The sequence below is a fragment of the Aricia agestis genome, chromosome 1 (genome assembly GCF_905147365.1).
Source record: "Aricia agestis chromosome 1, ilAriAges1.1, whole genome shotgun sequence".
Classification (NCBI taxonomy): Eukaryota; Metazoa; Arthropoda; class Insecta; order Lepidoptera; family Lycaenidae; genus Aricia; species Aricia agestis.
In genome coordinates, this window is record NC_056406.1 from 8876771 (window position 1) to 8898378 (window position 21608).

Genomic DNA, 21608 nt, shown 5'->3' on the forward strand with positions numbered 1-21608 from the left:
CTAGCATTTTGACGTTAGTTTTTAGGAAAAAGCTCTCAGATATCAAATAATATCTCGGTCATTCTCCGGAGAGCAAAATTTACGTGTCCCGAGTATGTATACTCTGAAATATTATCTCATTCAAGTATGCAATATTTTTAAACGGTAAATAGCATCAGTATCTAGCTACAAGCTTAAACACAGGGTTCTAATTTAAGTAATTCAGACTAGAATTAATTGAAGTCGTGTTTAAAAACCGTGATTTTCTTATTACCGTAACGTATTCCCAAGCCAACTGGATTTCGAAACTTGCTTATAATTTTTATAACGTACATATTTACTATCTATTCATCGTTTTAAAATATAAATGCTTATAAACATTATACAACAATAGGCCCAGCCTATAAATAGTTATCATGAAATAATCGCTTGTCCGATCAAAAGTTCTAATTACCGTAACACATGCTGTTTTCGGATGCCCACCCAAAAATAACAGGATTTGACATACTACAAGTGCACGGGTCGCTTATCCTTAGTGTGTGCCAAAAATCTAATTTAAATTATGTTTAAATTAGAATTTTATTAAGTCAAATCAACGAAGAATATGGTTACGGTAATCAGGCAAATAATGCCAAACTGGAGAATGGCCGATCTCATGTAAATCTTAAAAATTTAAACGAGATTGATTTTTCAGAAACGGTTATAATATTATATCCATGACACTTTGTGTTATAACTTATTGAAAAACGATATTTGACTAAGTATTAAAATTGTGGTCTATAACTTTGACCACAATTTACATTAGGAATCACAGAGCTCCATATTAAATTTCACAAGTTTGGACCAAAGTAGGTACCTCAATAAACGTTTGCTCAAAATCGTAAACGGACGGTGAAATTTATGTTCACAACTTTTAATTGACGTTTTTGATTCCGAAAATTATTTTATCGATCTGCCAATTAATCGAATTATAAACTCATCATCATAAATCATGGCTTCCGTTTTTATTAATTTTAATTAAGTTATAGATGACATAAAGACTCAGAGAAATTGGTTTAGAAAGTGATAAATTTTAAACAATATTCTATACTTTTTCCGAGAATAAGGTATGATTGAAATAAATTCCTGTTTACATAGCTGAAGAATACTTTATTACTAGTAACGTATAAATTTTAATCAATTTGTAAATTTGTACTTTAGCTACATTTAAATTGATAAATTTTGAAAAACAAAATATATTTCAGAAATATTGTTAAGTATATTGCTAAATTATTTATAATTGTATCGAGGCGTTTCATCACAAAAAATAAAGAAAATTTAACCTTCAAGCGGGCGCGCGCTCTTTTGTAACGGCAGTGGTCGCGCGTAACCTAAAATACGTTAAATTAGGTGAATTTCGGAAACAAAACAGTTTTCCTTCAATATGATTTATTATTTAATTAATTTAATTATTACTCTTTTTAAAATACTTAATTAATTCAACCCAGAAAATTAAATGTATTTTTAGTAAAAACTTAGTTTTATAATCCGATGATCCAAAGTAGCTTATCTTGTGTGAACAAGGGCAAAAAAGTGATCAGAATTTTCTTATCCTAGTTCCTATTTTTTCTTCATCTAGCAATAACACTCGATGTTATCGGTCAACGACGTCTTAGTTTTTTAAAATATATAATATATAATTTTCCTCAATTATATGAAAACTACTTATAAAATTATATGAGAGGCGCGCGGAGTCTTTTTGACGCCGGTGCCGCGACCAAAACAATTGAGCTCCTTGCTGCACAGGGGGTGCGGAGAGTGAAAAGTAGAGAAATTATGAAAAGCTACTGAGATAATAAGCTACGGATTCAACGAGAAATATCGATAATATCAACAAAAGTGCTTTGAAGGGAGTCCATTCAACGTTGCGCGACCGCTTGAAGGTTAAATAGATTTATAAAATATGCATTGTGCATGTTTACAAAAAATGTATTATATTATATATCATACTTTCGCGTTTTTATGTCCTCATATTGATGATTTACTTTGTAAAGTTGCAGAAGACAAGTTGCACTTGCGTCCGAAAGCTTCTAAACTTGCAAATTCCGTTGCACCTCGAAGTTGGCAACAAAGGTTGCGAAAACGCTTAGAAAACGGAGAGCAGTGGTATCGTTCCTCATTAACCCAGAAAGCACTGCTGACTACCAGTGAAAGACGATGGAAACTAGTATACGAGGTATAATAGTCGACGAAGAGTCGGGATCGGGTCCAGTTGCCGTCGCGCCATCGCATCGGCCAGTGCCGCGCACTTTCATTACACGTTGATTGTGAAGTGGTGACCAGAGTTCTTCCGGAATATTTCGTGTAAGTTCAACTTAGTTTTTTTAGCAAATATATTTTTTGAATGAGAGGCAAGAGCGGGATGTTTTTTCAGGTATTCTGACGTACAAACATGTTTAATAAGCGTAGTAGTAATATTGGATTAAATATGAAGATAGTTTTGAGCTTTCAGGAATTTTTGAGTATAATAAATATTGGCTTCAATTAGAAACTTATTTGTTGAGTAGATTGAAAATTAAGTCAGTTAATAATGTTATATTATAAGTAATTAATTAATATCAACAATTACATTACAGACTGACAAGGTATTAGTAATTAATCACTTAGTTTTGTTACACTCTGTATACTAATATCTATGTTAGGGATTAAATAGTTATTTATATAACAAATTATACTTATTTTCACCATCATTGTCATCATAACCATTATTGTCATTGTCATTACTCATTATTGTCATCTTCTTTGTCATGAACATGGTTAAGTATCATCATTGTGATCATTGTCATTGCTGTCCTTATTAACAGTATCAGTGTGTTTATCGCGGTAATCGTACATTTTTTCGTGATCATATTATGTTAACTTGTTAAATCGAATCAGGAATTCAGGAAAAGGCTTCATAAATTCAAATAAACTTTTGCATTTATTAAATCAGTATGTTCTTTCTGGCAGCATTTATAATAATTTACAGAATAATTTATTATTTTACGCAAATGGTGTTAATAAAATTTAATATACAACGCTTTCTCACGGAACAAAAGCTGATTTATTATCTGTGGAATATAAACTCTAAGTTCTATTTAATTGAAGGCGCTTCAATAGAGGTAGTTTAAGTGTTATAAGATCAAGTTTAGAGGCGCTTGACTGTTTTTACTGCCTGTAAATTACAGGTACTGTACACTATACGGCCGGCAATAAATGATCTTGATCGGGTACTTGATCTTTGCTCAGTAAAACTATAAAGGTTTTATCTTCAAACCTATAAAGTACAAAAACTATAAAATTTATAGTTTAACTGATCTTAAGAGTTACTGTCCGTGGATAACTATAATGGAATAACCAATTAAAGCATTTTTGTCTAGTTTATTCGCAAACATCATCTAATAATAATTATGCTGAGATATGCTACAACCAGAGTTGGGCATAATTGAAATACTGGTTAATCTAATTAGCAATCTAATTGCAAAGTAATTAGAATACATTTTATTCTAATTACATTGTAATTCAAATACTTTCAAATTTAAATATAGAATTACACAAAGCAATTGGACGTAGTTAAGCAGAAAGGACTCAACCCACAAAATGGGCAAAATTGAGTTAAGTATGCCATCGTACTGCTGAGGGTCGAATCTATCATGTAGTGAAAACCCCATTTTTAAAATATACACGGAAACTACTTTTTTTACCCCCCCGACTCAACCCACAGTATGAAGAGAACTCTAAATAAATTAGCTGAACGAACTCAGTCCACTTGAGTTGTTTATGTGTAATGGTATTTCTAGGAGTATTGCCTTAAAGTTGATTAATCAGAATGGACTCAAACCGTTTGGATCATTTCTAAATATTTAGATTCGATTGGAAATGTCATTCTATCAAATAACTAAAACGACTCAAACAGGTTCAATACTTAACAGCCACCCAAATCTCAAAACAATTACTTTCAAATATTTAGAGTCCGGTCATTCTTTTTTGCCAAATGACACTGATTTTAGTAAAATTAAACGTGTACGTAAGCATCACGAGCGAATGTAGAAAAGTATATTAAACTCATGAAAATCGCTAAAAAGAAAAACCGTTTCACGTTACGAGAATGACGACTCAAGATTTTTTGAGTACAAAGAAAATAGAAAAAAAAATAGTGAACCGCAAAATATGTACAAACAAAGATAAAGTGAATTGGCTTAAAACTAAAAATATTTTATTAAAAAAAGAAGAACTATTTTTAATAACAATGATATCAGAAACTGGAGATAGTCAAAAGCTAGATTTGACGAAAAAAAACAAGGGTGCTATAATGCACTTTGCCGAAGAAGATTTTGAAATTCTTTGGCCCCATGGTAAACTAATTCCTCAGGCAAAACTTGACGACCTCCAATCAATGTTCAGTTTAATACCTGAAGATAGCCATGCATTCTATAGTAATCTCAAGGGACACACCAATATCAAAGAGGATGTTGATGGTTATGGACCCACCCTCGATTTTGACTTAGACGATGACGCAAATAATTAATTTGCGTGCAATAAATTGAAGACGTGAGTGGAAAAATCGAACAAGTAACATTTCGTAACATACGGACAATACCTCATTTTTTCCCTAATTATTTTAATAAAACTTGTAACTTATCTACTTCATATCCTAGCTAATATATCTGGCTACACATATCTTCATAGTTTTTCTATTTCAAATAATTTTTCCGGCCCTAATGCCTTCATTTAAGCAAAAAAACGGGAAGTTTTTTCATGTTACCTTATTCTTTCACTCACGTCTTGAATTCTTGCGTGGTTTTTAATGTTTTTAATTTTAATAAGTTTTCTTTTGTGTGTGTTTAAAAGTTTAATTATCAAGGTTGATAAATACATAACTTTTTATTAATTTAACTTTTTTTATTTTCTTTTATCACTTATTTTTCAGTCGAAGGGTACTTATGAGTCCTTTCTGAGAAATAAATAAAAAATACCTGTCCCTACAAAGTTGAGAATATTAGTAAGGACTCAACCCACATTTCACTTAATATCTTGAAATTTATTGCAAAATATACAAAAAATAATTGACAGACCAATAAAGTGTGAACCATTCTTTAAATTAAGCAATTACTTTTTTTGTTAATGTAACTTTTTGATAAAGAAATTCAAGCTGAAACTTCAAACGCCAATATCTCAAAAGTGACTTTGTGTGGGTTGAGTCCTTTCAGCTTAACTACGTCCAATTGATTCCTATGTAATCCAATTTCAAAGAAATCTAATTAATTTGAAATTAAGTTTTTTTGTAATTGAATACTTTGGTTTCGACTAATTACTCTAATATTATTACAGTGTCAACTGTCAGGAGTTAAAAACAGAGTACTGTATCTACTATCTAGAGGTTATTTTTTTTACGTCCGTGCTAGAGGTATTATTTTTAGGGAATTACTGTAGGTATAGGTAAATAAAGCATTAAATATGCCCATCAGATTGATACAAGAAGTGGAAAATGTAAATAATAATTTATAATATCATACAAATAAGTAATACAACATGAAGTAGGTATGACATTCACAAAGAAAAATAAAAACATTTACTTTACCAAGAAAAAGCCTTTTCTTTCTGTGGTTTAGGCGTGAAGAGGTCAGACAGATAGAACGACAGACAGACACACTTTCGTATTTATAATTTATAATAAGTAAGTATATTTAAATACTTTACGTAGGTATAGATTTTAAAACTTGGGACATAAAAGTAATAGCCAGTTTTGTTTGAAATTTTGAGGTTATGTACCTACCTACAGCTATGATATTATTACTTAAACTTACTTACCTAATTATATTATATACTTACTCATTACAATATTATTAAAAAAAACATTATTGACCTACAGTGTGTATCAGTACTTATAGTTTTCGTAAAAACGTAAATAATTAATGTTTTAAAAATAATTAAGTATATTCATAAATTCAACGTACCTACTTTACATATTTTTACCGTTCTACATAATAACAGTCCGAAGATAATTTGAGATGAGGATGGTATCCACTCAGTGGGATGAACTTGGACATACCTTTAGGTACAGTATAAAAGCATAGTGCAACAATTCAATACTTAATTATGAAGTTTAATAGTGGTAGTGCCAAGCTGCTAGACCTGCAGTCAAAATGGACAGCGGTAACCGGGGAAATACTACACTCTCATAAAAATAGTGTTAAATGACAGCTTCAGCTGTTGTGTTTTGTATGTTAAGTGAGAGCTGAACACAAAATTTCCTCTTGGTCTGCAGGACACCATAATCCCTTTGTTTTTAGATCTCACTCTTTAAGCTCGGCAAGGCATTCATAATAATTTTTGTAGACTACGGAGCTGCTTAAGCATTTCCTTACCTATAATCATATTATGCTGTTTTGTGCTTGTACGCTACGTTTGTAGATTACAAAAGGTTCGGGTGCAGGCATTAAGATATAAGTACTACATACACAGGTAATAAAACAACACTTTTTTTTAAGAAAAACTTTATCATAATTTATAACTTAATAATTATTCTTATTACAATTATATTTAAGTATCTAAGATAGGGGCAGGGGCAGGAGTACCCTCATGGCGAACATAGCTTAGGTACCAAATGATGCTCATAAACATGTGAGCAGCATCCCACTGTTCTAAAGCCTACAATGCAGTAACAGCAATAGCTTTTGATAGCGACCTGACCATTCATGTTTCTTTCTGTTACAATAAATACAAAATAAGTTTTTCCTTCTGGAAAAACTTATTTTGTTGGCAGTTAAATGGCAGGACTTTTTTTAGCTTAAAGCACAACAACACAACACAGGCACAGGCATCTCGAGGCACAACATTTTGCTCAGGATTCATGCATTCTTGAAAAACGCAATGTCCTGGTGTTTCAGCTGCTCTTCTTATATTGAACAACACTATATTTTGTTGGGATCTTTCATCAGCTTCTGGAATATCTGACCTTATGTCTCGAGCTTGGTTCCAACAAACTCCAGAAACTTCATTCATAGATGACATCTGTAAATAAATCATTTGATGAGATGGACAGATATCAAAACAACAATAGTAAAAAACAAATTAAACACTGACATATTATGTTAATTTGATTATTAGATTAGAGTTTAAACTATATACCTCTTGTTGCTCCAGCAAACGAGTAATGTTTTCAGGATTCCACTCTAAGTCTGAAGTTGTGGTGTCCAGACTGGCCACATACAGTACACATTAAAGCTGATTCCATATATTCAGGTTGAAAGTCCTCAATTACTTGGACTATTCTGGTTCTTCATCTTGAGACCAAAGCTAAAATAAAAATATAATTAGAGAAAAGCTTGCCATGAATCCGGTATTACGCTGAGGAAATAAATTACTTTATTTCCTACTGCAATAATGAATTAAGAAACAGTAGTGATGGTACTACATATACATTTATTTTAATACCTTACTGGTCTCCACAACACAGGGAATCCTAGTATGGAGATCAGTGATTGTGTAAGAATATCCTGTAAAATTTTTATGTGAAAATAAAGATTTGTTTGGTTGTTTGTTTACCTCTCGTGCTTGAATCCAAGAAGATACTAGGTATAGAAGCCACTCTTTGTTGTTCTTCATTTGTCCCTTAAATTAAAATTCTGCATCGATTTGCTATTACTATGGATAATCCACATGATACAACACAGATTTTATGATGGCGAACCGCTGCTGCTGCTGGACATATTTTCAGTAGATGCATGATACGCAAGTTGCCAGCATGCATGGCAAATATGATCAGTAGGTGTAATCTGGAAATAATGATAGTGATTAGAAGTATTGTTAATTATTCCCTTCTTTTTCCTTAATAATAGGTACTTTGCTAGATTAGTTTCATGGTTTAAAATGAAAGGAAAACATTTCAACACTTAAAATTTAATAAAAAGTTCATGGTTAGGCTAACACGTAAAATATATTACTTATTTAAAGTAAACTACTTACATAATATCCAAGATATATCCACAGTCGATTAATATTCACAAGATCTTTACTCTCGTCGCATAAAGCAGGCCTTCTCAGTTCTCAATTTGAAAACAACAGAAAATAACTGACAATCACAAGTCACAACTCACAACTGCTACCCAAACAAATTAATAGGTACATGCTGCTACCGTTGATTGTGTTGGATGTTGATTATTGGTTTCATACAAAGAGAATAATATTATAATAATTACTACCGCGGGTTTCATAATCTTTGGTTCAAGTTGAGATTAGTGGATTATTGAGATTTGAGATTTTCTAATGATTTTCTTCATCAGTCTTCTTCTTCTTCTTTATAAATGGCCTCATTAACTGATTGCCATGACAAGAAAAAATATCGATGGAAAAAATTAGAACAAAATATACATTTATAATATATACATATATAATATATACAATGTAATGTGATTTTATGTAATATATTCTTTTCATTAAGAGATATAAGTAAATAAGAGTTTAATAATAATTCATAATAAACGTTTCTTTAATAACTTTAGTATTTATTAAGTATTTTACTTATGGCAACATTAAAAAAATCCATACTAATATTATAAATGCGAAAGTATCTCTGTCTGTCTGTCTGTCTGTCTGTCTGTCTCGCTTTCACGCCAAAACTACTGAACCGATTGCAATGAAATTTTGTACACAGTTATTCTAGAGTCTGAGAAAGGACATAGGCTACATTTTGATGTGGGAAAATATCTTATTTCCATGAAAATATCGATCTAAATGAATTCGCATTGCGCGTGGCCAGCGCTCATCCCGGGGGTCCTGGGTTCGAGTCCCGCAGGCGGAACAAAAAGTTTTATATGTTCCTGGGTCTTGGATGTGTATTAAAATAAAATTTCAAAAATCTTAAATATATTTTATGTATAATATTATAAAAAATCCAGAAATATATCGATGCAATGAACATTTTAGTTCTAATACGATTCAACAGATGGCGTTTTATTTTTACTTCATTGTAACATACAACTAATCATACTTAAGAACTCCTACTGCATTTCTAATATATGTGACAAGTTGACAACAGAATGCGCTCTAAAATAAAGGAGTTCAAGTGTACCGTGTTGGCCTATATTCCATCCAGAAAATATATCAATGCAATCAACATTTTGATTCTAATATATGAAAACAGACGGCGTTCTATTTTTTACTTAAATATATTTTATGTTTAATATTATAAAAAATCCAGAAATATATCGATGCAATGAACATTTTAGTTCTAATACGATTCAACAGATAGCGTTTTATTTTTTACTTCATTGTAACATAGAACTAATCATACTTATTAGTTACTAGCTGTCGCCCGCGACTTCGTCCGCGTGGACTTCAGTTTATAAAGCGCGATGTCAACAAAATTGGTGTCAAAAGCTTTTATAAAAAACCCCGGTACCCCTTAAATCAATACAGCTGTGCAGTGTGCACACAATAAGTATTTCATTTTTTAAATATTTAACTTTATATTTTATGCCAAATTTTAAAGCTTATTTAGCCCCCCAATTACACAACTTTACCCATAAACTATTTATCATTGATAGGTTTAAGGTTACGTCACTGCACAGATAAAGTACTGAGTTATTTAATACCGTAGAATAGATATAACAATCGAAAAAAATCGAAACTTAAATGTAAGATGATACCACCTCTTATAGTAAGACTTTTGAGCAAGCGTCAGCGCGATGTAGAAGACGCACGGCGCCATCTATTAAGTATGCATTTTTGGAACTAACTTAATTTGAACAAATTTACGCATTTTCACCCCCTGACAACCCGTTTTTCCAGTAAAAAAGTAGCCTATGTCCTTTCTCAGGCTTTAGACTATCTTTATACAAAATTTCATTACAATCGGTTCGGTAGTTTTGGCGTTTGGCGTGAAAGCGAGACTGACAGACAGACAGAGATACTTTCGCATTTATAATATTAGTATAGATTATGTGCACACTGCACAGCTGTTTTTGGGTATTTTGATTAATTAAGGGCCGCGCTACACCGGAATGGCAGCGGCGAGGCGAGCACTTTCAGCGCTGCCATCCCGGTGTAGCGCGGCCCTAAGAGGCGTACCACTTACCAGGGTTTTAAAAAGTTTTTAAATTTGACACAAATTTTGCTGACACCGCGCGCTATAAACTAAAGTCCACGCGGACGAAGTCGCGGGCAACAGCTAGTACTTATAACATAAAATGATAGGTCTACCAGAATCTGATAGCAAAAAGTGAGAAAGTAAATTGAGTATTGACTCTAGCAATACCGGGGTAATTGGAATAAAACATTTTGATCCTTTTTTTTCTTATAGCGCCTGATTCTGTGTGTGAAACATGCAAATATAAAAAACTATCTAATGATCAAGGATATTTTTTGATAATCTGCTGCTAAAAATCGCCATCAGATTCTGATAGATCTACATTATAAATACCTATTTAGATAAGTTTATCAAAATAGATAGTCTAATTGCCATAATAAAAATTCTGTTGTGTGTACATAGTAAAAATTCTGTTGAAAAACAACAACAAAATTATGCTGTATGGATCCTGCCATTCACCTTTATTCGAACCACAATTTAAATATACGTGAGAGAGCCATGCTTCGGCACGGATGGGCCGGCTCGACCGGAGAAATACCACGTTCTCACAGAAAACCGGCGTGAAACAGCGCTTACGCTGTGTTTCGCCGAGTGAGTGAGTTTACCGGAGGCCCAATTCCCTACCCTATTCCCTTCCCTACCCTCCCCTATTCCCTTTCCTTCCCATCCCTACCCTCCCCTATTACCCTATTCCCTCAAAAGGCCGGCAACGCACCTGTAGCTCTTCTGATGCTGCGAGTGTCCATGGGCGATGGAAGTTGCTTTCCATCAGGTGACCCGTTTGCTCGTTTGCCCCCTTATTTCATAAAAAAAAATTATTTCTGAGTTAATATGTAATATTTGTGATTATTTTACGAAATGGGAAGTCCTATTGTGAACTGTCAATCCAGGATACACCGACGTTAAACTAGGGTCTAGGACTTATCATTATGAAAAAAAAAGTAATTCCATGTATTTAAATTACAAGTAATCTGATTAAATTGTAATTAGAATAAAATTTATTCCAATTACATTTGAATCAACTACTGGTTAATTTCAGGTGCACAATTACTTCATCAATCTGATTATTTTGTAATCAGATTAACAACTACAATGTATTTGTAATTGTGTAATCGTTAATCTAATTACTTTTTGCCCAACTCTGGCTACAACTACTTTACTACACCTTTTTGGCAAGGAAACATTAATTTACATTATAAGCCTATAAGGTTTCTGTGTGACACAAAAACATACACAATATGTTTGTTACTAATTTGTCGTGCAAAAACGTCTGAACTGATTTTCGTCTTTAGTACTTACGCTAGTAGTTTAGGTCAGAACCTAAACTCCTAGCGTAAGTACTACTAGCGTTAGCTCAGAAGCTAACATAGGTTACGATGTGCCTCATAAAATAATAATAGCTTTTGCCGGTCGTAGGAAAAAGTTAAAAAAAATCTACGAATAATAAAAACTAACGAAGAGTAACTGTGTCGAAAAAAATTTCCACGAGTCTACAAAATGTGACCCGAATACATGCATACTTTATGCATGTATTCGGTACACAATTTTGTGTAAATCATATAGAAGTGACCATTAATGTCAACAGCTATATTTCGTAAATTTGAGTGTTAGTGTTTAGCTTTGTCCACGCTGTGCCTTTTTTGTTCATCAAGGGCATGCATTATAGCATATAACATCGCACGTGAGGCATGCCCGCGACGCGCGCTATGACACTTTTCTTTCCAACGCGGGTGGATTTTGACGCATTCAATTATTGAATATGCCAAACGAAAGTTGAATAAAAAGATGATGACGAAAATTGAAGATAAATTACATAGTGTGGACATAGCTTTTCGTTGCTATTGCCATATTTTAGTGTGCGTAAAGGAACCAAATTCAAAACGGTTGAAGTATAGTATGTCCACACTGTGCACTTTCATCTTCAATTTTCGTCATCAACTTTCATATTGGCGCATTCAATAATTGAATGCGTCAGGGAACGCAACGCCAATATTGTCATTTTTGAAGTTTTGGATACGGTCAGAGGGCATGCGTCGCGGGCATGCCTCACGAGTCACGCGGGCTTGACTGCGCTATAACGCATGACCTTGACGAACAGAAAAAGGCACAGTGTGGACAAAGCTTATGGGAGTTACGTTTCCTTAGTTCTTTTTATTCGTAGATTATTTGTAGAAAAAAATATATTTTTTAAACATAATTATTATATTGCTTCCACTCAAAGAACTTTAAAATATCCAGAACCGTATATTATAGTAGCAGGTATAATGTAAACTAAAATATGTATTGTTGCTGAACTAAATTGCACATGATATTAGATTTACGTTCTACTAATATAAATTATAATACTCGTAGGACAAGATGACTCCGTATTGGTATCCTGCGGGGCTAAAATAGTCACATTTAGCAATTCCTATAAATAAATTCAGCAAATGAATTGCCAAAACTGTCAAACTGACAAATGTCAAATCAGTACAAAAATACAGAAATGAATTGCAAGCAGAGTTGCATTTTGCGATTTTAGAAAAATGAATCATATTATGATTCATATCATGATTCCTCAAAGCGACCATTTTAGCCCCGCTGTATCCTTCTCCAGGACTCAAAATATTCCTATACAAAATTTCAGCAAAATCGGTTCAATGGTATAGGCGTGACAGTGGACACACAGACGCACTTTCGCAATTATTATATTATTATGGATATGGATTTTACAGTTTAGGCAATTCTGTAAACGTAAAATTTTACGAGAGTACCTAATACGTATGTATGTGCAAAGTCGGCTATAACTCGTGGTAATATAATATAGGTTCAATGTTCATGCCCAAATATTAACTGTATTCTTCGAAGTAGGCTTTTAGGTTTAATTCTGAGAATTCCTTAGAAAGGCAGCAACAACATAATTATTACAGACTTTTTGGAACGACAGCCACAAATTTTTTAAATAAAATTAGGGGCAAACGAGCAAACGGGTCGCCTGATGGAAATCAACTATATAATATCGTATTATCAAGTGCGTTGCCAGCCTTTTAAGAGCGAATACGCTCTCTTCTTGAAGGTTTGCAGGTCGTAATGGTTCGGACTTATTTTTTTATAAGAGCTCTTATAATAAGATAGCATAATATAAAATATTATGACACTCGTAGCACCAGTAGCTCTACCATGAGTTTAAACCTATAGTATTTATCAATACTCGATACCGACTACGTAAATATTTAGTATGGTAAATTTCACAGCACCTCTAGCGGTCACTTGCGTAACTAAAATCGCCATACTAAATATTTACGTAGTCGGTATCGAGTATCGATAAATACTATAGCTTTAAACTCATGGTAGAGCTACTACGGTCACTATTAAAGAGTATTATACACTCATGCCTAAAACCACGCGACTTCGCGTTATCTTTTGCGTGATAAACCGACTGACTGTGTTATAGCACAGAATATAACATATTAGTAGGTAATAGCGTAGTTTGACTCACACTCATCTATAAAATCACTTTGTCGTTCGTAGAACTTCTTTTTTTATAAAAAAGGGGATAAACGAGCAAACGGGTTACCTGATGGAAAGCAACTACCGTCGCTCATGGACACTCGAAACATTAGAAGAGCTGCGGGTGCGTTGCTGGCCTTAACATCTTCTTTTTTTTTTTCAAATACATACTTTATTCACTTTATTACAATATTTTTTTTACATTAATACGCCAAACTGAACTAGCAGTTTGTAGGCGTTATAAACTAGTTATTTCATAGGAAACCCTTAAAGAGAGCTAACCGTTTGCAGTTTATTTGGGACGGTGACCGCAGTCCGCGAGATTACGAATTATTCAGCCAAGTTGCTTATTAACATTCCGCGTGGGCAGACTTTATATCGGCTGCGGCTGGACTCAGTCACTTGTCTTTAATTAGGCCCCTGTACGGATGCAGCAGGTAATTAAATGCATTTTGGAATACCGTTACGTCATTATAAGGATCATGCTAAGTTATTTTCTCAATAATTCTGCCAATTATTTCTGGCTTTGCTAGATTCATTAAAACCTTTCGCAGAACTCGAATAATTCTTGGTATTATTATACCAAGAAGAATGAAGACTAGATATCTCTAGTCTTCATCCTAAGATGACGACTGGATATTATACCAAGATCTATTTGAAAAGACTAACAAGTATTTTAATGACTAGACGACCGTTGTCACATTCACGCCAGTAGACCACGAGAAGTATACTTGGTCATATATTATGCACGGAAATAAAATTTGCCCTCTTTATTTAAAAACCTTTTAAATAAACATAGGGCTATCTAATCAAAGTTGCTGTAATTTTTACGAACGAAATAGCATTTGCCGGACAATGCCTTACAGGCAGGCAGTTTATCATTTTTAAGATAATCCGTTATAAGCTGGGTATTATCATCTTATAATCATTAATCACTTGTGTATCTGCTAACTTGTAATTAAATTTTTTCGTGATACGTCTGTGAGAGTAAATTTATCGGTGAGCGTAAATGTCCGTTACATATAATCTGCTACGAAAGATATTCCACTCGTATTTGGGCTTAAAAAATAATAAAACTCCTATTATAGTGTCACTTGGTAATGCAGATGACATAATATCATTTATCATGAACGTAAATGTTGAACCAATGTGAAGATGAACCACGCGTTCGTTAAACTCTTTCTTATTAAAAAAATAAGATAAAAATATTTTTTAAGTTTTAAAAATATGTGTCTATTGTAATGATGTACTATTATTATTATAATGGTTGCTCAAACTATCTCAATTGCATTTAAAAGGAAGAAAATTAATCTTAATTCTATTGTCAAATGATTAAGGAAGTTCCAAAAAAAAATTGTTTTACCTTATTCATAATAGTATTTGCTTACAATGTATTCTCTTGCATGTTGTCATCTCAAAAACTAATATTATTATTACTTATAGATTTACGGTCGTGTCACACACACAAGACAAACCGAGGCGTGGCTTGACGGTATAAAGGCAAAGGAAACAATGTGGCACTTGAAATCTAAATTTTATGTTACCAACCTGCGCCTCGTTTCGGTGTGACTTGTCCCTAAGTCTGGCTTGAATGAATTTATGGATGTCTTACCTTGCACATCGTACTGAACGCAATCCTTTAAGCGGTCCCTTGATAGTACTCGAGTTCCCACCGAGCTTTTTACATTTTATATCCTGAGCGTGCGATCAGACGTATCTTTATCGTATAGATGCGTATAGTAATATTATGTATAAGCTTATCAGCTTATACATAATATTAGCGTAGATACGTTTATCGCGATGCGAAAACTAGAATATTCTTTATTTTCAAACCAATAGTAAAAATACAATTAAAATTATTTTTCCTTCACGACAAAAAAAGAGTTCCTTCACGATAAAAAAAAAAAAAGAGTTATATCAACTCATACACTTTTATAATGTTTTGACAGCCAAAAGTTTTCAAGTTATGTTTCTCTTGCTTAAAAAGCTTAATGTTTTATATAATAGACTCGATTAAATCCGCAATTCAAAAATTTAATTGAGTTCTGGCTATGCCTATAGTGAGTAATGTGTGAGTCACTATAGGCATAGCCAGAACTTTAAGGAATCTGCGCACTTCAGATAAGTAAATTAAATTGAATACCGTGGACGGGTAATAAAACGAATAACAGAGTCAGAGAAAAATATTAATAAATGCTTCTTACTAGGTACATAAAGTCTGCACTTTATGTAATAGCAACTGTTTGCCATGGATATCTTTTAATTACAATTATTTTCAGATTAATTAATTACAATATATTAACTACAATATTAAAATTGTACATTTTTATGCTTCTTCTTCTTTTTTATTATTTTAACTTACTCATTACAATATTAGGTACCTTCTTAAATGTAAAAACTTGTAAAAGGCTATTTGTTTTTAACTTAGTCATTTATTGAGATTTATTTAGCTGTAAGATTTTCTGTACAAATAAAATAAAAATAAAATTTAATTATGATAAAACAGATAAATTATAATAGCCACGAAATTCCGTCAAGATTGAGTGCAGTTTCTTTTTTACATTATCCAATTTAATTATTCTCTTTCTATCAGATTTAATCGTTGTTTTTTCTCATAATAACATACCTTATAGTTTAAATAGCTTTTATAAAACAATAAAATAACGGCTTTAAATAAAAATCAGAAAGTGGAGCAGGGATTGTATGTGAATATTGCGACTTGTCACTTGTCATTAATTTTCCTACTTATTACTTTGTGGTATGGGAAAATTCTCGAAAACCGAAAAAAGGAGACAAAAGCATTTTTTTTATTTCTTTTTATTTCATTTTTATTAAAATATAAATCTATCTATATCTATACATATAATAAAACTGTAGAAATGACAATTCTGTACATTAAAGATATCCAAAAAATAATAAGCGGGGGCTGTTACTACATCGCTATAGAAGCTAAAACTGTGGTTAGTTTTTTGTCTGTCTGTCTGTCTGTCTGTATGTTAGTTCCAGCATCGCACGAAAACTACTGATCCGATTTGAATGCGGTTTTCGCAGATATATTTGTCTTCTTCCAACTTAACATCTGGTGTACAAAAATTTTTCCCCCCATCTCTCCAAAGGGTCAAAAGAGGGGGTCAGATATTGTATCAAACTTTTTTTTTAACATGAAAACTACTAATCCGATTTGAATATGGTTTTCGCAGGTATATTTGTCTTCTTTCAACTTCATATCTGGTGTATAAAATTTCCCCCCCCCCCACCCCTCAAAGGGGACCAAAGAGGGGGCAGATTTTGTATCAAACTTTTTTCTTGAATAAACTTACATCATATTATAAACTGTGTTTTTCAATTTAATATCTGGTGTATAAAATTTTTCCCCTCGCCCCTCTAAGGGGACAAAAGAGGGGGCAAGATTTTGTATAAAACTTTTTTCTTTAACACGAAAACTACTGATCCGATTTGAATAATATATGCCTTATTCAAACTTGGCATCTGCGCCGCCCCAATCCCCCCCCTGGTAATGTTGCTAAGAACAATGGTGTTGCGTCGTTAGTGTTGAGTTTTAATTCTCTTTTCTTTAGGATCAAACTAAGTTATTTATTAAAAAGTGAAATTAATCTAACCAAAACTAAACATGCAGATTTTGCGTGTCGTTTGATTAATATGTGGGAGGCTTTGCCCCTGTCCTTACTTGGGGGGCTGCGCCCCCCAAACCCCCCCCCCCCCCCCCTGGTAATGTTGCTAAGCAAAATGGTGTTGCGTCGTTAGTGTTGAGTTTTACTTCTCCTTCTTTAGACTCAAAGTAAGTTATTTATTAAAAAGTGAAATTAATGTAACCAAAACTAAACATGCAGATTTTGCGTGTCGTTTGATTAATACGTGGGAGGCTTTGCCCCTGCCCCTACTTGGGGGGGGGCTGCGCCCAAGTTATTAATTCATAGTGAAACATACAGATTTCGAGTGTCATTTGATTAATATCTGGATTTGCCTGGATATGGACAGACGGACAGGCTGATATTATATCTTTGTAATCGGGTTCCGTTTTTTACCATTTGAGTAAGGGACCATAAAAAGGAGAGAATTATCCATTTCCGTTATTATACTATGCTAACGCCTACGAAGTCGCGGGAAACAGCTATCCATACTAATATTATAAACGCGAAAGTGTATTTGTTTGTTTGTTCGTTTGTCCTTTCTTCGCAGCCTAACGAAGCAACCAATTGACTTGATTTTTGGCATCGACTTAGTTGAAAGGATGGAGAGTAAGTAGTAACATAGGCTACTTGGTCTTGGAAAAACATCATGTTTCTAAAGGAGATTTGCAAGAATATTCGTATTGTACACGATTTTCGAATTCCACGCGAGCGAAAGCTACGCCGCGGGCAAAAGCTAGTTACTTAATAAATCAAAGTTTTCATAGTTTAATTGAATTCACTTTACAACTCAATTCCTTCAATAGTTTATTTTTAATTTATTTATATTAATTTTTAATAAATTCTAGTCCTTGAAGTAGGCAGTATTTCCTAAACAAAAATCAATGAAGGACGAAATTATAAGGCCGTTAGCCTATGACGTGTTTTTAAGTCGACCAGTTTTTAAGACTCTATAAGTTGGTATTATGTAAAGCAACAAGTTTGACTATTTTTAAATTCATGACCGTTGTATATTATACCTTTTTATGGGTATTTATAGTTTTTTAGCTATGAGAATAGAGAAACAGGCAAAGCAGAGTGCATAGTGCATTCGCTAGTTTCGATAGCGAAGTAAGATGTCAATAACTTCTTACTTCACTAAAAGCGTGACAAAACTCAGAACACGGCTTATTAAAGGGCTCCGTAGATATTTTAGATTATAATAAGCAAATATTTCTAGAAATATTGAGGAAAATTTTAGTCACGATATAAAGTGCCACCTCGTGGCAAACAACGCTAGCATGCTCTCTTATTTTTTTAATTACTTACTCAATAACTTGTGGTCCTATTCTCTCCAAATAATTATTTTTCTAATGATTTTTGAGCAATATCTATCAGTAGGGAACAAATAACCGAACGCCAATCAGCGATTTTCGACAAAGAAATTAAAGATGGTTATCAAAGGTACCAGATGACTCTCAAATCTCGTGGATGAAATCAAGATGACAAATGCATGTCTATGATGACAAGTCAAGCATTGCCGCCGCAGAACAAGTGATCCAAATAACTTAGGGTTTTGAGTGTGGGAACTATCAATGGTACTTGATACTACTTTCGTTGATTTTAAGTTTAAGGGCCGAGCTACAACACTGCCGTCGTAAGAAATAATACGTGTGGCACTCGGGGACTGCCGCGGTAAAGCTATTGCATAGAATTTTTTATCAACTTATGCAATCATAATTCGCATATATGTATAGTCGTTCGCATATTTAAAACACTCTGTCTAAGTCTGGCAACGCCGCACCGACCGGCGAGCACCATACAACGAGCCACACCGAGCCGAAGTCTGCCGAACTGAAACGACGCGCGCGACGTTAGACCAATGTTAGGTGTTTTTCCGCCGCGCTCAAAGCCCGCGATAAAAGCTATGCAATAGCTTAAAATTATTTTCAAAGGTTGTTTTTGCGATACGACGAAGTGTTGTGGCCTGGTCCTAATAGTACGGGAGCCCTAGAACATTTTTTTTTACTACTATCAAGCTAATCTTTTGTCAGTAGCTTCATTTTGATAAGACGAAAAACATTTTATGTGTGAAAAATCTTGAAAGTGGTAGCTAACAGAAATAGAAAGGATTTCATACTTTGACCAAGTTTTGTTGATTATAGAACCCTATAACGGAACCCTTACGAGCAGATTTTTTGTATATTGATAGATTAATAGTCATATAGTTTAACAGTAGCATTGTCCTATAAATAAAACAGTCCATATTTTAGGACCATCAATTCAAAGTATGAAATCCTTTCTATCTCTGTTAGCAACCACTTTCGAGATTTTTCGCAAATAAAAATTTTGTTTGTCTTATCAAAATTAAGCTACTCACAAAAAATTAGCTTGATAGTAATAAAAAAAATTGTTCTAGGGCTCCCGTACTATAATAATATGTGTGTGTGTGCGTGTGCGAAAAAGTGATAGCAAATTATAATATGAGCCATTACTCCCGAAAGTGATATCAATTTCGATTTTCGATTTCAACGGTTTTTTGACACTTTATACATCTAAAATATGTCTAAAAAATGTCAAAAAACCGTTGAAATCGAAAATCAAAATCGATATCAGTTTCGGGAGTAAGGCACCAGATTATGAAATCACTTTCTCGCAAATATACCAAATTGGCAACGATTTAGAATAAGCCAAGTAATGGGCATTGTCCAAAAAAAATCACATGTACTTTTTATATTTTTTTTCGTTAAAATAGGGTATTTTAAGAATATAAATTAAATAATTTTGAAATTCATTGGCTAGTTTTTTCTCAATAAATTTTTAAAGTTTCGCTCTGACGTCATCATCGGCTGCCAATTGACCTCTGCATATGTTTCAAATTTCCTTTCAATCTTATTTATAATGGCTGTTTCGTCAAATGCAAGTTCTCATTATATGAAAGCTGATACGAGAAGCTTAAAAAAAGTTCGAAACGTAATGTTGGTCGAATTTATTGCTAATTTAACGCCATTGAAGGTCAAACAAAGGTTAAACGTATTTGTTCAAAAATATAAGTAACTAATGGGTATTTTTTTCGTTTATATACAGAAAAACGATCACTGACCTTATTCCTCGAAATGTTTTTGTAATGAGCAAAATTAAAAAAAAATGGACAATCCCCATTGGCTGGATTACTGGCAATTTTGTTACAAACCGTATAGCCGATAAAAACTGCTACGCAAAAAAACTATTGAATTAAACCTTCTCGCTCGCAGATAATTCTGGTATAATTAGTGTGCGCTCGCCCTAAATACACTCTGAATCGGCTCCCAAAACATGACGTCGACTATTGAATAGCTAGTGACCCTAATCTTATCATTGAAGTTGTAAGGGGGTCAACGGACAAGTAATTGCTAACACCGCCTTGTTAAGAATTCATTTAAATACTTATTGGGAGCAATTGATGAATCAGATGGTCAGATTCCGATGTAAATAGAAAACAATTGTTGTGATTGATGGCTGAAGCTTGTAGATTCATTTCTCAGGTAAATGGATACATAAGCTAACAGCTGATGTATAGTAGGAGTAAATCGTAAATAATATGACCTTTTATAGTTTGAATAATGTAGGACACGTGCATATTACAAATGTTGCATTTTTTTAAGCAGATGCATTTAAATAACGGAGTTTTACGTCAGCAAGTTTTATCCAAAGAACCTTATTGTAGAGCCTTCGAAGACTCATGCAAACAAATAATTTTCTGATAATTCCGGAATCCGGATGTAAGTGAGGATATTTCGTAGAAAATTATGCTTACATCCTAATGTAAAACATAGTTACTGCACTTTATTCCGTTAACTATATATACAGTCGACGGAGCTAATTATTATTGTAATCTAATTTTATTTATAAGCAGAAGCTCAAAACGGCGGTTACGCTAAGTGCCGTACATTTTTTACTCCAATATGATTTATGCTTCGCTTCAATAGATTTAGTAATGCTATGTTCTTTTGACACCGTTAAAAATTTACCGTAGTATCGGACACTGGATCCTTACTTCAACGATTAATTTTTTATCGTCACTAATTGACTGTGAATAATGTGGATCATCATCAAAATCACACCTAAATTTTAATTGAGAATTTCACTTACTTTAGTTTGAGAAATGTTGTCTTCAGATGTTGTATAATTGTTAAAACTCTGTATGCTGTTTTAGGTGTTTATTGAAGAAATCAAAATCAATCCACTTTTATATGTATATTGTATACTTACATATATTTTGTGCACGATATTACTCGAAAGTTAGTAGGTAAAGTATAGAATCTAAGCTAACTTATTAATACAAAACTAGAGATCGCCTAATAGCTTTGTCCACATTGTACCTTATTTTTTTGTTCATCAAGGACATGCGCAGTCAACAGCGA

The 21608-nt window shown here is 33.2% G+C and overlaps 1 protein-coding gene and 1 long non-coding RNA gene across 2 annotated transcripts in view; one reads left to right on the forward strand and one right to left on the reverse strand.

Annotated features, from left to right (window-relative positions):
* Positions 1-2243: 2243 nt before the first annotated feature.
* The window catches only part of LOC121727062 (serine protease inhibitor dipetalogastin), a 58050-nt gene continuing 38685 nt past the window's right edge, over positions 2244-21608 (forward strand). The window contains exon 1 of the mRNA XM_042114741.1: positions 2244-2322. The gene's annotated coding sequence lies outside the window, so the exon portion shown is untranslated. The remainder of the gene's footprint in view (positions 2323-21608) is intronic.
* Positions 6921-7601, reverse strand: LOC121727080. Its single transcript, XR_006035617.1, has 3 exons — positions 7546-7601; positions 7129-7296; positions 6921-7011 (listed from the first exon to the last, which is right to left on the reverse strand). It is a non-coding gene; the product is annotated as an uncharacterized LOC121727080 (long non-coding RNA).